General features: G+C 41.1%; 1 protein-coding gene across 7 annotated transcripts in view; it reads right to left on the minus strand.

The window, feature by feature from the left end:
• Positions 1 to 13,218, minus strand: part of ZBTB40 (zinc finger and BTB domain containing 40) — an 86,390-nt gene extending 73,172 nt beyond the window's left edge. For 4 of the 7 annotated variants that reach the window (XM_033433222.2, XM_033433221.2, XM_033433228.2 and 1 more), the window contains exon 1: positions 13,059 to 13,217. The gene's annotated coding sequence lies outside the window, so the exon portion shown is untranslated. Of the gene's footprint in view, positions 1 to 12,104; positions 12,999 to 13,058 lie in introns of those variants that run through there. The other 3 variants (XM_049709517.1, XM_049709515.1, XM_033433223.2) reach the window with 2 other exon arrangements.
• Positions 13,219 to 13,657: the final 439 nt, after the last annotated feature.

The raw sequence follows: 13,657 nt of genomic DNA on the forward strand, positions 1-13,657 counted from the left end.
ATGCACATGAAGGGCATTTCCTATAACATTGTAAATATTCATTAAATGTTAAAAGGAAGCATAAAAATACACCTGCCAAAATACTTGTTTTTACAGTTTTGGGCTGGTGATCAGTTCACAGATACACTGTTTTTCGTTTTTTAAAATATTTATTTATTTATGGCTGTGTTGGGTCTTTGTTGCTGCACATAGGCTTTCTCTAGTTGCAGCGAGTGGGGACTACTTTTTGTTGCGGTGCACAGGCTTCTCATTGCAGCGGCTTCTCATTGTGGAGCACGGGCTCTAGGTGCGTGGCCTTCAGTAGTTGTGGCACACGGGCTCGCGGGCTCTAGAGCACAGGCTCAGTAGTTGTGGCACACAGGCTTAGCTGCTCTGCAGCATGTGGGATCTTCCTGGATCAGGGATCGAACCCGTGTTCCCTGCATTGGCAGGCGGATTCTTAACCACTGAACACCAGGGAAGTCCGATATACTTGTTTTTAATCACTCTGCCTCATCACTTATATAAGTTACATATATATCTTCTATATACTGTATGTCAAATATTATATAATTTTTTAAAAAGAATTTATAGACAATCACATTGCAAGTTTCACAGCTGAGTCAAGCTAGGAAAGGGAGAAGGTTAGGCCTCTCATAACAGCATGCTGGATTATATAATCTGAGAGATTTCACACAAAGCCTTTAACTCACTGAAATTAATAGGAGATACAAAGAACTTTTGAAATCACCTGCTCCAATTCCCTTATTTGTAGATGAAGAAACTGAGGCCCTGAGAAGTGTTTTAAGATCTTCCAGTTCACTAATAACAGAAATCAGACTCTTCTGTTAACTATGACTCAGATATATATTTTTTAAGTGGAAAGCAATGAGGAAGACATTATGGCAAGGGGGAAAAGAAAGACATAGTTTGGAAGAGTTAAGGTAGCAACCTAACAATGAGAGCTAACATTTTATGAAGATTTATTATATCCCCGACACTGTGACAAGCATTTTGCATGGGTGCTCTTATATAATTTTTGCAAAACCTGGGAGGTAGTTACTATTATTAACTCCACTTTAACTGAGAAAGTGGAGTCCTAGAGAGATTAAATGACTTGCCCCAAATCATAAAGCCAGTGAGCAGTAGAGTCAGTAAATGAACCCATGCTGTCTGACTCTGGAGCCGGACCTTTACCACTGGATATTGCCCAAGATTAAGAATTTAAAAAGCAGTGAAAGAGTGTTCCCTTTTCTCCACACCCTCTCCAGCATTTATCGTTTCTAGATTTTTTGATGATGGCCATTCTGACTGGTGTGAGATGATATCTCATTGTAGTTTTGATTTGCATTTCTCTAATGATTAATGATGTTGAGCATTCTTTCATGTGTTTGTTGGCAGTCTGTATATCTTCTTTGGAGAAATGTCTATTTAGGTCTTCTGCCCATTTTTGGATTGGGTTGTTTGTTTTTTTGTTATTGAGCTGCATGAGCTGCTTGTAAATTTTGGAGATTAATCCTTTGTCGGTTGCTTCATTTGCAAATATTTTCTCCCATTCTGAGGGTTGTCTTTTGGTCTTGTTTATGGTTTCCTTTGCTGTGCAAAAGCTTTGAAGTTTCATTAGGTCCCATTTGTTTATTTTTGTTTTTATTTCCATTACTCTAGGAGGTGGGTCAGAAAGGATCTTGCTGTGATTTATGTCATAGAGTGTTCTGCCTATGTTTTCCTCTAAGAGTTTGATAGTTTCTGGCCTTACATTTAGGTCTTTAATCCATTTTGAGCTTATTTTTGTGTATGGTGTTAGGAGTGCCCATCATCGGATGAATGGATAAAGAAGACGTGGCACATATATACAATGGAATATTACTCAGCCATAAAAAGAAACGAAATTGAGCTATTTGTAATGAGGTGGATAGACCTAGAGTCTGTCATACAGAGTGAAGTAAGTCAGAAAGAAAAAGACAAATACCGTATGCTAACACATATATATGGAATTTAAGAAAAAAAATGTCATGAAGAACCTAGGGGTAAGGCAGCAATAAAGACGCAGACCTCCTAGAGAACGGACTTGAGGTTATGGGGAAGGGGAAGGGTGAGCTGTGACAGGGCGAGGGAGAGTCATGGGCATATACACACTAACAAACGTAGTAAGGTAGATAGCTAGTGGGAAGCAGCCGCATGGCACAGGGATATTGGCTCGGTGCTTTGTGACAGCCTGGAGGGGTGGGATAGGGAGGGTGGGAGGGAGGGAGACGCAAGAGGGAAGACATATGGGAACGTATGTTTATGTATGACTGATTCACTTTGTTATAAAGCAGAAACTAACACACCATTGTAAAGCAATTATACCCCAATAAAGATGTTAAAAAATAAATAAATAAATAAATAAGATATCATGAATACCAAAAAAAATAAAAAAATAAAAATAAATAAAAAAAATAAAAAGCAGTGAAGCGCTTGATCCTTGAGTCTTTCTCCTACTTTTTTGGTAGCTTCTCTGTTCAGAGGCAAAGATACACAGTAAATGAAGTAGTTTTAAAGGAAGACATGACCTTGATTTAGAGCCTACTTATTCCCCGCTATATGAGGCACCATACACACATTACTCTGGCCCCCTGACTTGTCCAAGGCCATACAGCTGGTAATAGTGCCACTGGGGGATGTGGAGCCCATGCCGTCCCAGCAAACCTCCAAGACCCATTTCCCAGCCTAGTCAGTGGACAATGTATGCTTGTCTGTCCAGCAGATCTTTACTGAGCTCAGCCAAATGGCCTTAACTGGCTTGGAACTACACAGAGAAGAAATCAGCATACTCCCTGCTCTCAAGGAGTTTATGGCACAGCTGGGAAGAAGAGACCACTTTCAGCTTAAAATCCTTCTTTTCTTCTACATTGTAGTTAAGCAGCAGAAGCACTGAAGAGTCTATGGAGCCCCAACTTCCTGTGAGACTGTCCTATTACCCTACTCAGATCACCCAGCCTTCAGGACACTTCTGTGTATATTTCATACATGAACTCCATTCTCCTCTCCCCTTAGTACTGTAAGCTTTTTCTCTTGCCTTTGAAGAAGTGGGAATTATTTTCATCTCTATCTTTCTCCCATCCATCACCAGGGATTATGACAAGAGGGTTAACTTAAGGAACTAACATTCAAAAAAAAAAAAGCAAAAGAGGATAACTTCTCTATTGTCTTTAACGTTTGGAAAGAGCCTATGGGGCTCCATAGTATTTGCTCAAAAATGTTCAAAGAAATACATGGAAAACTTCATTTTCTGCTGCCCAGGAAAAAAAAATATCCGGAACTCTAGGGGCCAATTATTCTGCTGTCTTGGACTTTGACCTTAGAAAGTCTCCCTCTGGTTTAAATCTGACTGGAACTGAGGGCAGTTGACAGCAGAGTACCAGCTATAAGAGCAGCTTGTGTCTAGGTGGTCAAATTTAATGACTGCCAGGGCTTCTGAGCGTCATTCAGAAGTTATAGTACCATACCAAACCTACGGGCTAAATGAATAAGAGCAGCAAGTTCCACTGTTGTTTAAATTTATAAGTTCTTACTACGTTCCCAACATCATGTTAGGAGCTGGGTACTCAAAACAGTGACAGGCCTTTAAAAATGAACTAAGATCAGATTGCACTAACAAAACTCTAAGATAAAGAGAAGGCAGAGCAAAAGCAGAGGACATATGAGAAGCAATAAAGAGGGAGAGAGAGGAGGGCTTACTGTTTGCAAACAGTAGAAGTGAGGGAAATATTTGTGACGAGAATTAGAAGGGAAGACTAATATAATACTACTGCCAGTTACAGTTTAGAAGAGTAGCTCTTGACCATCTCCCTTGCTTCTGCTTTTCCCTGGCCAGCTGGAGTTTAAAATTTTAAAAACAATCTTAATAAGGAGCTAAAAAGAGTTGGGTTCTACACCTGACTTTAGCTCTGTAACCTTGAGTTACTTAATCTTTCAAAACCTGTTTTCTCAAGTGCAAAATGAGTGGACATGTATATGGGAGCTCATAATGCTATTCTCACTTTTATGTTTGAAATTTCCATAACAATTTTTTAAATGGGGCTAATAGTATCTATTGCTTAGTTGCTGTGAGGATGACAAGAAATTGTGTAAAACACTTAGTACAGTGCGTGGCACTTTTTAGGTGTTCATTAAATGCTAACTATTATTATCAACATGGTATTTTTTAAGTTCTGGAATGGGGATAAGGAGGAGAGCAAAATGCTATGAACCAGTGAATTAAGGCTACAGACTTCAAACTGAGGAACAACTGTGCAAGGAAAACCTTCCCAAATATACTCTTATAGGTTTCTCACTCTTTTATTCACTTTTTCCCCTTACTGCTTTATTCATTCCATTCAACAAATATGTACTGACTGCCTACAGTATGCAGGACACAGAGCTAGGTATTGAGAATGGGAAAGAGAGGAAGACAGACAACAGAAGGGGTTTTGAGGGGACAATATAATGGGATGGGCTTTTGGAGGAGGCTATCTATGAACCACCAGAAACGATATGCAAAAATTTTTGAGTACGTGGGTGTATATAACTTCTCTGAGAAGTTCTGGAGGGATTCTTAAAGGAATTATTTATTTTTTAAAAAAGTTAAGAATGAAAGTCTAATAAACTGAGCAAGAAGCAAACAAACTTTATATAAGGAAAAACACAAAATACTCTTGAAAAATCACAAAAGTAGCCTTGAGCAAATGGAAAGACAGACCATGATCTTGGATAGAAATATTCAACATCATAAAGATGTCAGTTCTCCCTAAGCTAATTTATAAATTTAGCATAATCTCAATAAAAATACCATCAAGTTGTTTCATCCGGAAATTAGACAAATTTATTACAAAGCTCATATGGCAGAATAAACAAGCAAAACAGTGAGGAAAACTCTGAAAAGGAGCAATATGAAAAAACTAGCCCCTCCAGACAGTAAAACAAATTACAAAGCCTCTAAAATTAAGATAGTTTTGCAATGGCATATGAATTGACAATCAATGGAACAAAACAAAATCCAGTAGGAAACCCAAATGCACATAAGAGTTTAGTATCTGCTAAAGACAGCATCTCAAATCAGTGGAGCAAAGATAAGAGCTTTTAATAAGTAGTGCTGGGACACCTGGCTGGCCATTCATTGGAAAAAAGATAAAATTGGATCCTTCCTCAAACCAAATGCCAAGATAAATTCCAAATGGATCTGAGTCTTAGATACTAAAAAAAAAGAAAAAAAAAGTGAAACCATATATGTACTAGAAGAAAACATTAATGAATTCCTCATAAATTGAGAGTGGCGCAAACTTCCTAACTCTGACTCAAAATCTAAAGCAATACACTGAAAGACTGATCATTATGACTATGTAAAGATGTAAAACTTTTGTATAGCAATAACACTACATATGTAAAGTCAGACGTGACAAACTGGAAAAAATATTTTTGTAACTTATACCACAGACATTGGGCAGATATTCTGTAACTCATAAAAGGAGAAAACAAAATTAAACTATACTGAAATATTATTTCTTACCTAACAGACTGACAAAACTCCAAAACTCTAGCATCAAGACTCAAGAGAAACAGAAAAGAAGGGTCAGGCATGAAATAAAAACTTCTATGAATATACCTTGCTGTATAGTTTTGATTTTGGAACCATGTAAATGGTTTTCATAGTTAAAAAAACAAAATTAGATTTTTATAATCAATTCTTAAGTTTTAAAACAAATGGGTCTGTTTATCAAGTTGGTGGCATACCACATAGAGAAAATAATTACATGAAGTGACTTTTAGGACAATGTTTGACTATACAACTCAAATAGCATATATTCTAAGGACAAAAGGAACCACAAAGAAAACTAAAACAACATTCAGTAATCTAACGGTCAGGACAGACAGCAGCATTGCTACTTGCCTGGTTAATAACATGGCCAGGGAAATCCAGAGAGAAGGAACAGCCCGAAAGCCCCAGAGCATGGCCCACAGTCCAGGAAGGGTGAAGTTCCATGTTGCCCATTGAGTGTTAATGACTGACGCTCAAGTAGAAGGGTAAGAGGGAGTGGAGAAAGCGCTAAGAGTTGAGGCTTGAGGTGGGCACAGCCAGGGCTTGAGGGCAGCCCAAGCCATGCCAAGGAACCACACAGAGGGCAGGCAAGCCATCTTGGAGTTTTAGCCTGGAGAGTAATGTGTTCCGATCTGTGCTTTACAAAGATCACTGGCAACAGTGTACAAAATAGATTGGATTGGAACAAAGGTGGAAAGCTGGCTGGCCAGCTACAGACTGCTGCCGCAGTAATCGAAGACAAGAGATTACAGCGGCTTTAGCCCAAAGAGAAAGGGGACATCAACAGGCTTGCAGTCTAAAAAATGTGTGCCATTTGTGGGTGGGGAGTGGAAGGGGGTGGAGAGTTGAGAGAAGGGGAAGAACACTGGATGACTCCTGGGTTTCTGCCTCTGGCAGCTCCGTGGTGCCATCCACTGAGACCAGGAACCCAAGAGAAATACCATATGGAAGAAAACTGCTAAGTTCACTGCTGCCAGAGCCCCTCGTGGGGGCAGGGAGCCAAGGGAGTCAAGAAGGAAGACCCAACTGTCAGGCCACAGTCCTAGAAAGCTGAGAAACAGATGAAACTGCAGAGTTAGATTACCTCTTGTAAAATTTTCTCAAAGTCAGAAATAGAATCATATACTGTTCATTTTTGTTTTTTATATTAAAAAAATAAGTCAACTAACCAGTACTTGTAACAGTAACAGTACTTGGAGCCTCAAAAGCTATTATTCACACTTATAATCCTTTGTTTCTAACCTCCCTCAACCTAGTTGGGCCCTTTCCTTCATAAAACATGCCCTATTGTATGTCCCAGAACCAGATTCTAGAGCTTATAGCAGAAGTCACTCATGCAAACACCTTCAGGGGTCTGACAGATGTAAAATGTTTAAATGTAAGCAACTAATTGGTAAACACAACACGGGCCAAACTCTGGCCTAAGCCATTTTCTATTGAGGTCCCATTTTCACAAAATATTCTAACATGAAGATTTAAAAGATACTTCCTTCCTTTTTTTTTTTTTTTTCCTTTCGGGTACTAATAAAACCAGAAATTACATCACGAACTGACTTTTTCAGAGGTCCTAATATTAGACAAGTTCTGAGATAAGTTTGGTTTCAAAATAGCAGCTCTACTGTCACAGATACAGAGGGTCTCCAGGACAAATGCAGGGGAAGCATCCTTGCCTCCTGTCTCTGCTTCCTTGAATCTATCCCTCTCCTCCTCTCTCCCTTTTAACCCTACTTTCCTAACCCTGAGGAACTGACTCCACCTGCAAAAAGTTGATGCCTAGAGCCAAAGTACTGGGCTTCTACTACTCTTCCTTTCACCTGTCAGAAGAAACAAATACGTTCATCTGCTAACCAGGTTGTCGAGACAACACGTCCCCATTTCACCAGTCTCATGTAAAATAATGACAATGATCTCTAAGGCATCCCTGAAGCACCTCATTGGGTGAATGCCTATATTATACACAAACATTCAACTATGTTTGACCAGTTTAGACAGGAAACAAAGCAAGAAAAGACACTTTTACTTTACATCTTTGAGGTCAAAGTCCCAGAACAATAGAAAGTACTAGTTTTAGGGGGATTCTCCTCACTGTTTCGGTTCAGTGGTGTTACATGTTCATTGTTGGCTCAGTACCTTTTGAAGGGTCAAGGACGCCTCTGAGACCTGACTACAGTACAAGCACACCTCATTTTATTGTGCTTTGAAGATAGTGCACAGTTTTTACAAATTAAAGGTTTGTGGCAACCATGCATTGTCAGATGATGGTTAGCATTTTTTAGCAATAAAGTATTTTCTATGTGACTCGCTTTATTACAATACTCACTTTACTGCAGTGGTCTGGAACTGAACCCGCCATATCTCCAAGCTATGCCTGTAATGGGCTCTCTTCCCAGAAAAAAAAATGGCATTCACACAAATCTGCAAGCAAATTCAAAGGATTCATGGATCCCTTGCAACTTGACCATTTACCCCAGATTAACAAGCTAATGTGGATCAGCAATAACATATTTACTTTATCTATGGAAATGAAATACTTGATGTCATGATTTTGAGGATATGGAGTTAAATAACAACATTAGGGAAATGTAAGGAAAGATAGCTTTCTTTCCCTACCTTTCTCTCCCTTGAGAGCTGTAGGAGTCTTACAACTGCACACTCTCTGCAAATGAAATACCGCACCCTCTGCATGACTTAAAGAAAGTGACAACCTCATCTCTGAATTTAAATGCCCTTAATATTTAATTCTTTCCTCTATAGGTTATAGCTTGCTTTCTCCACATTATCAAGATGATGGCTTTAGAAGGCAGGCTATTGGAGATCCAGAAAACAATATATCCCAATCCAGTTTCCTTGTGAAAATCAAAGAGCTCACTCTCTTGAAGAGTTGAAAGAGGCTGAAGGGTCACCGCTTCCCCCCAGGGTGCTGGTACAGGCAGTACTCCAGAAGGGTAATGTAAATACTCAGTATGAGGCAACAGGGCACACCAATTTGTTTTTCAATCTGTTTTATTTCAGTTCAAAGCACCTTTGCAGATAGATAGTACAGGAAAATAAGCCACACTTTGGTTATACCCAGTCTTCCTCAATCTCCAAAAGCAGGTGAGTATTGCCAAAGTGTGGCTTGTTTCCCTGTGCTGCCTGTCTGCAATGATGCTTTGAACTGAAATAAAATAGACTGAAAAACAAATTGGTATGCCCTGGCTCTTCCTGCAGTTTTATATTATCCTTCAAAGCTAGTGTTACCACCTACTCTTTACTGGAATCCAACAGACCCAAATCACAGAGTAAAACTGCAATACTTTAAATGTGAAGGCCCCACCCAAACCTAAAATAGCAATTTAATTCAGGGCTTGTTGGTTAACATTGCATTAACATGCCACTCTCCATCCAGTTCCTTGCTCCATTTGCTGGGCTGGATTACATCTTCTGATGACACGTGCAATATGGTTACTGGATACAGTTTAAAACAAAACTTGACATTGCTGATCTTCCTATATGGTTTGCTCAATTTATTACTGCCTCTGTAATTTTTCATGTTCATGAACCCAAACATCATCATTTATTTTTACCTATTCAAAAAGTCTACCAGCTTTAAAGCATTCAACATTCTGCTTAAAGTATGCAACATTATTTTGAAAACTTTTAGAGAAAAGCCCAAATCATTTGCAAACCAATTCTAAAATTACTACCAACTAGAAGAAGCCTATCATTTTCTTAGAATGAAGGAATGCAAATAGTTTCAAGCTTAAAACACTAAAATGATGAAAAACGCTCTCCACAGACAGTTGTATAATTTTGTTTAAAAAATTAAATCCTAATTGGAAAAGATCCTCTCTTAACAAAACATAAAGAAAAAAAATAAGATCTGTTCTCCTCCCCCCAAAGACAGAAACACACACACACATACCCATGCACACACACACCCCCCACACACCCTCATCTGTAACATACTTCTGAATTTTTGTTATTATTTATCACTTTAAGTAAGTTTCCATTTGGGGTCAAATTTGGTTAGTTTTCTCTAATTGGAATTAAGCAATATGTGTGTAACAAAAAGAAAACACACAACAATCCTTTGAGAAGGTAACATTATCCACATTTGACAACTTAGACAATAACCTGTAACTGGCCCAAGACCATGCAGCTCTATCAGCAGTAAAGCTGGGTACAGGGCCGGGACTCAGAGCACAAGACTGTGAAACACAACACATTCACTGGCTCCTTTCTTCTGTAACTCTCCAAGTTCTTGTCATCTCACAGTCTCTGAACCTACCGAAAAGTTCTTCCTCTCTAATTCTCTCCCCTTTCCCTTCCTTTGGACTGGATCCTGGTCACTCAACAAGTTTCAGCTTAAACTACCCAGAAGAGAGGTCTTCGGGGACTATCCTGGTAATAATAGGTGGTCTCCCAGGTCAACACTGTTTTGTTTGCTTTATAGCAGTTGCCACAATCTGGAGTAACTTTGGTACCTCTTTACTGTGTTAAGACACTCGGTTTTGGGTCCATGTTTCACCCTGATAATCATAGCCACAGTGGTGCCTGGTAAATAGCAGACACTCAAATATTTGTTCAGTGAATGGCCTGGATTTATTTACTATTTACCAAATACCAGGGTGTGGGCACTGGCTAGCAGCTGATACAAGAAGAGGTGAAGTGTGGTCCCTGCCCTTCAAGACCTCCCAAGTTAGCAGGAAAGATAACAAACAGATGGAATAATTCAGGGTGGTTAGTGTGATCAGTTTAGGTTCAGATCGCAGCTCCCTTATGCATTAGCTATGACCAAGGTCATTTCTCCTGACTCTGTTTCCTCATCTTTAAAATGGGAATATTAATACTACCTATGTCATAGTGTTGGTGTGAGGATTAAAAGATAAGCCATGGAAATAACGCACATAGTGAAGTCCTTAGCACACAGGAATCACTCAATAAATATTAACTACTGATTTTATTATGATGCAATGACAGCTATATATGAAATTATCTTTGTTTACCTGTATGCCACCTGTCCAAGCCCCTACAGAATTTAAATTCCATGGAAGGGCAGAGATTACGTTGATCTTGTTCACCACTGTATTTTCAGGGATTTGAATCATTGCTAGTATGTTCTAGGTGCTCGACAAATACTGAATGATTAACAAATGTATGCAGGCAAGCATGGGTGTTCTGAATCTATTTGTTAGTTAAACTAGTGACGAATAGTTAGGTTTGGGAACAACTCTTATAAAAGAACAATGTCTACTAAATAGACATGTCTCCGAAGAAGATACACAGATTGCCAACAAACACATGAAAGGATTAATCATTAGAGATATACAAATCAAAACTACAATGAGGTATCACCTCACACCGGTCAGAATGGCCATCATCAAAACATCTACAAACAATAAATGCTGGAGAGGGTGTGGAGAAAAGGGAACCCTCTTGCACTGTTGGTGGGAATGTAAATTGATACAGCCACTATGGAGAACCGTATGGAGGTTTCTTAAAAAATTAAAAACGGAACTACCATATGACCCAGCAATCCCACTGCTGGGCATATACCCTGAGAAAACCATAATTCAAAACACTGTGGTCATGTACCACAATGTTCACTGCAGCACTATTTACAATAACCAGGACATGGAAGCAACCTAAATGTCCACAGACAGATGAATGGATAAAAAAGATATGGCACATATATACAATGGAATATTACTCAGCCATAAAAAGAAATGAAATTGAACTATTTGTAGTGAGGTGGATGGACCTAGAGTCTGTCATACAGAGTGAAGTAAGTCAGAAAGAGAAAAACAAATACCGTATGCTAACCCATATATATGGAATGTAAAAAAAAAAAAATGGTTCTGAAGAACCTAGGGGCAGGACAGGAATAAAGATGCAGATGTAGAGAACAGACTTGAGGACACGGGAGGGGGAAGGGTAAGCTGGGAGGAAGTGAGAGAGTGGCATGGACATATATACACTACCAAATGTAAAATAGACAGCTAGTGGGAAGCAGCCACATAGCACAGGGAGACCAGCTCGGTGCTTTGTGACCACTTAGAGGGGTGGGATAGGGAGGGTGGGAGGGAGATGCAAGAGGGAGGAGATATGGGGACATATGTATACGTAGAGCTGATTCACTTTGTGATACAGCAGAAACTAACACACCATTGTAAAGCAATTATACTCCAATAAAGATGTTAAAAATAAAAAATAAAAGCGTCTAAATTAGGAAGTGGGGTGTGGCAGAAGTTTGATGATTTAGCCAAGTAGAGAAAATTTTCAGTTGAGGCTGTAATTAAATCTCCACAAGCCATACAAAGATTTGGATTCGATTCCAAGGAAGAACCAATAGTCCCAGTTTGAGAGATGTGAAAGAATGAAGTCCAAGCAGAACGACATGGGTCCCCAGGCAGGGCGCTCCCAGGGAAGAGCTCAATTTGCCAGACCTATAATCTATTACAGTCTTAGACAGCTTAACTTCTCAGAACCTGGGCTTCCTCCTCTTACGCAAAACAGACACGGACACTTCTAAAAAGTTACTGGTACAAAAAAGCTGTGTATGAATATAAATAAGCAACTGGCTTACCGTAGGCGCTCGGTAGAATGGTATTATTGTTATTCAAAGTAGAAGAAACAATTCCATTTTGAATAATACACCAATAAGACCAGAAAAGGTAATGGAAGCCAGAGTGGTTGGTCAAATAAAGAGCTCTGGGTGCATAGGGCAGTTGTAACTCGAGTTTCCCACTCCGTGAGAAGGGACCTGAGGAATCCCTGAAGGACAACACTGACCCGGTCTACTTGTGTCTAGAGCTGGGGCCGCCACAGTTTTTCTGTGAAAGGCCAAGAGCATTTTCGGCTTCGTGCGCCAAGGGATCAAAGCCATCAGATATCTGTTGCAACTACTCAACTTTGCTCTTGTAGAAGGAAAACAGCCATAAGCAATACATAAACCATGAACACGGCTGTGTTCCAATAAAACTTCATTTACGGACATGAGAATCTGATTTCATACAACTGTCACAAATTATGTGAAATATTCTTCACAGCCATTAAAAAAATGTAAAACCTTCTTAGCTCCCGGCTGACAAAAACGGGGGAGGGGGAGGGGCGGATTTAGCCCAAGACCCTAACTTGCTGGGGCCCGGGGTCGGGATTTGGCGGGAGGGGAGGAGGGGTGAGAGTGCGAGAAGCAGCTGCGAGGAGTGGCCTCCGATCGCGCCGAGTAGCAGGCGACGAGGGTTGAGGGCAGGTCCCAGGCGGAGAACAGGCCCCAAGCGGGGAGTAGGCCCGGCCGAGCGTCCCGGCCGGGACCCCGTGGCTTCTCCCCGCCACAGACGACAGCGGAGCCTGCGCTCGGGGTGTAGGCCGCCCCGGGGCTCCTCGTCCCGGGGCGGGGAGAGACGGCCGGGACTTGGCAGAGCGCAGCGGACTTCGCCACGCCGAGGGGTCTCTGTTCGCCCCTCATTCGGGGCGCCTCTTAGGCCACAGCTGCAAAAGGGGTCTCCACGCTGAGTCCCAGCCCCGTTTCTATGGTTACCTGTTCAGCACCGATTCAAACTGCGGTTCTTTATTGACAGCGCCATAAAGGACACGAACACTCCTGCCCGAAGGGAACAATAAAGCTTTCTCCATTCAACAGCGCCAGAGACGCCAGCAGGCGGCCATTTTAAGGCCGGAGCGGAAGAGATATAAGCAAGGAGGCGGCGGCCCGGCCTGCCCCGCGCGCCACAGTCACGTGCTGGGGGCGGGCCTCACGGGGGCGGGACGCGCGCTCTCCACCAATGCTAGCACGCTGGGACAAACCCGTTGCTAACCGCTTCTCTGACCTCTGACCCTTGACCACTCCTTCTCCTCCCCACACTCCCTTAGGAAAGTTCTAATGGGTTTCTACCATCCCTCGCCCGGGCAGCACTAAAGTTGAGATCTTATCTCAAACAACGGCAGAGAATTAGGCACAAAAGATTTCTTTCCATTTTTCCAAAACAAGTTCACGTGCAAGGCGGAGACGTGACGTGAGCCGCGCCCCAGACGCATTCTCATTGGTGGAGAGGCTTGGCTCGGACGTAATAGGCTAACAGACCCGTATCAACCAATCGTGGCGTCTTGAAGGCATTTTGGTCCCGCCTCTCCTTCCTC

Source organism: Orcinus orca, chromosome 1 (assembly GCF_937001465.1).
Source record: "Orcinus orca chromosome 1, mOrcOrc1.1, whole genome shotgun sequence".
In the NCBI taxonomy this organism is placed as follows: Eukaryota; Metazoa; Chordata; class Mammalia; order Artiodactyla; family Delphinidae; genus Orcinus; species Orcinus orca.